Below are 2,577 nucleotides of genomic sequence, written 5' to 3' on the forward strand. Positions count from 1 at the left end.
CCTTTGCATCTGAATAATGACCTGTAAGATACATTCCACCCTCTCAAATCATGGCTCGGCTAATTAAAATCAAGTTGCAAGTGAGCGGAGCCCATTAGCTGTATTTTGCTCAGAGCTGTTTTTGTGCACTGGGAGAAGCAGTGTTCACTACCTTTCCCAAAGCCTGTGATGTGCGTTATGCTTCTTCTCTGCATCTCCCCTGTGCCATCTTTCTTCTCCTGCTATTGGTGCAGCCAAGCTCCCGCCTTTGCTGGGGACACCAAGCACCCAGGGTCCCCTTGCTATGCTCCCTGCGTTAAGCATTCCTGAGTGACGACATCCAGGGTCTCTGCCCTGCAGGGCTTTCCTTCTGCAGGTGTAGCAATCCAACTGTAGACCCAGGCCCTTGGGCTCTAGAAAGGGTATTAACTCATTTCAGAAAGCTTCTTTGCCCTGCCTGTGGCTCTGAGCTCTGAGTTCTGTCAGAGAAAATACTGCTCTGGCCTCACCAGCATAGGCTCAGGAAAAATGGAAAAATATTTCCATTTGGTTTCCAGGTGAGTGCTATCAAACTGTCAATGAACAGATACTCCCAATGCTTTTGAGCCCATCAGAGTGTTGATTCAGCATCTGGACAAGCTTTGGCTGGGTCAGTGTGGACCCCTCAGTCCAGGAAAGGCCTCCTGGCGGTGGGCAGCTCGGGCCTGGCAGGGAGCCCTGGACGGGAGCTGGGGAAGAGCCTGTCACCTGGGTTCCGAGTGCTCTGACCTCCGTACGCCCACGTTGCGCTTGTCAGAAATGAGAAACACAGAAATTTATCCCAGAAAATGTAGAAACTCTACGCAGAACAATTACCGTAGAAGCAAAATAGCTTCCAGATCTACACAGTCCCTCCTCCGCCGCCCCTCTCAGGCTCAGACTGTCTCACAGGCCAATTCTTTCACACGTTTAAGGATGAGAAATGGAGTATTTCCTGCCATATCAGTAAACAAAGGATGTCACAGTCTTCAGCAAATGCAGCCACCATGAATGTGAGCCGGTGAGCCCTGAGGGAACTCAGGAAGGAAAGAACACCTGCCATCTAGCAGCCATCAGACTGCGGCCACTCCTACAGTGAGCCCTGAGGAAACTCAGGATGTGAAAACACAGGATACAGGCCTCAGAGAGCTGAGGTGCATAGCAAAGGAATGACTTCAGTGAGCCCAGACTCTTGCATTTTCCCATACAGAGAAAAGCAAGAAATTCCTTAACTTGGGATATCTGCTTTTCTTCAATTAATAATAATCTTTTGATGTTCTCAGCTATCTGCCCTTTGTCACAAAACATCTATATAACCTGGCCCCTCCCTTGCTTCCTTGGAGCAGTTCTCTCAGGGTTAATTGAGGTGCTGCCGCCTGGGCTTAAGTCCTAAAAATTTCCACCAAATAAAACACAACTCTCAACTTTTAGGCTGCGTGTATTTTTTCAGTCAACAAGGAACAGGGAATTCCTAGACTGTATAAATTGTTCCAGGATGTGGGAAAAAGGGAAATATTCCAAACTGATTTTATAAAACCAAGATAGTATTGATAACAAAACCTGACAAAGCATGGTTAAAACACACACACACACACACACACACACACACACACACACACACATCCATCTAACTTAGGACTATGCATTTATTATAAAAATCCAAAATTCCAAAGTAAAACACTGGTGCATAGCATCAAGCAGCATATTAGAAGATTAATATATTTCATCAAGGAATGCCAAGGTTTGAATGTTAAAAAATTATCAATATTATTCACCATGTCAACACGTTATTTTTACCGCATTACCTTGGGTGAGGTGTGCTGTGGCCAGATGAAGGTCAAGAGAGAGAGAAAGCAGAAAGAGTTTTAGTTTTGCTCCTCGCAGGTCCCTGGGGAGAGCTCTGCAGGCTCACGGGCCACTCTGGGGCAGCAGGGGTTGGGGGCAAGGCCCGGGGGAGGCGACTTCAGACAAGGGTCCTTCTTGTGGTGTCTGCAGGAAGGAACAGGCCAGGCAGGGCAAGCAGGCTTAGGATTGGCTACTTTGAATGATCTCAGCTGGCTCTGGGCGTAGGGACGGTGTCTGGGTGTCTGGAACCTGGCCCTGGGGCCATCAGAGCTGGAATTTGATGGTCCACAATGTAGAAGCCTCCAGAAGAGAGGTGGTGAGGTGCGGACTTAGCCGTTCAAGAAGGAGAATGGACCAGCCTTAGCCAGGTCCTTATAACTGGGTCAAGACAGCATTTAGCCATTTGCAGCAACATGGATGGACCTAGAGATTATCATACTAAGTGAAGTAGGTCAGATAGAGAAAGACGAATACAATATGGTATCACTTATATGTGAAATCTAAAAAATGATACAAATGAATTTACTTACAAAACAGAAATAGACTCACAGACATAGAAAACAAACTTATGGTTACCAAAGGGGAATGGGGGAGAGATAAATTGGGAGTTGGGGATTAAAATATACACACTACTGTATAGAAAATAGATAACCAACAAGGACCTACTGTATAGCACAGGGAACTATACTCAGTATCTTGTAATAACCTATAATGGAAGAGAATCTGAAAAAGAAT

Source organism: Physeter macrocephalus, chromosome 20 (genome assembly GCF_002837175.3).
Source record: "Physeter macrocephalus isolate SW-GA chromosome 20, ASM283717v5, whole genome shotgun sequence".
Taxonomy (NCBI): Eukaryota; Metazoa; Chordata; class Mammalia; order Artiodactyla; family Physeteridae; genus Physeter; species Physeter macrocephalus.